This window comes from Crocuta crocuta, unplaced genomic scaffold (assembly GCF_008692635.1).
Source record: "Crocuta crocuta isolate KB4526 unplaced genomic scaffold, BGI_CrCroc_1.0 scaffold692, whole genome shotgun sequence".
In the NCBI taxonomy this organism is placed as follows: domain Eukaryota; kingdom Metazoa; phylum Chordata; class Mammalia; order Carnivora; family Hyaenidae; genus Crocuta; species Crocuta crocuta.
The window spans coordinates 751,508-751,728 of NW_027532877.1; the positions used below are offsets into that span (position 1 = coordinate 751,508).

General features: G+C 58.8%; 1 protein-coding gene across 6 annotated transcripts in view; it reads right to left on the bottom strand.

Moving 5' to 3' along the window:
* Window positions 1-221, bottom strand: part of TBX5 (T-box transcription factor 5) — an 86,306-nt gene that overhangs the window by 39,962 nt on the left and 46,123 nt on the right. The gene's annotated exons all lie outside the window — the stretch shown is intronic.

Below are 221 nucleotides of genomic sequence, written 5' to 3' on the forward strand. Positions count from 1 at the left end.
CTCTCGGCCTCGCCAGCTTCACGCGACCGTTCGGGCTTTGTGCCCTTGGGACTCGGAGGGCCCCTCTGGCACCCAGGAGGCCTGGGGTGAGGACGGCCCCAGGCCTGGGCTCCTGAGCGCACATAGTCGCCCCTGGGACACGAAGCTGCCTGACCCTCCAACAGCTTCCCCCAGAAGTTTAGCATTTCTAGCAAAAAAAAAAAAAAAAAAAAAAAAAACCC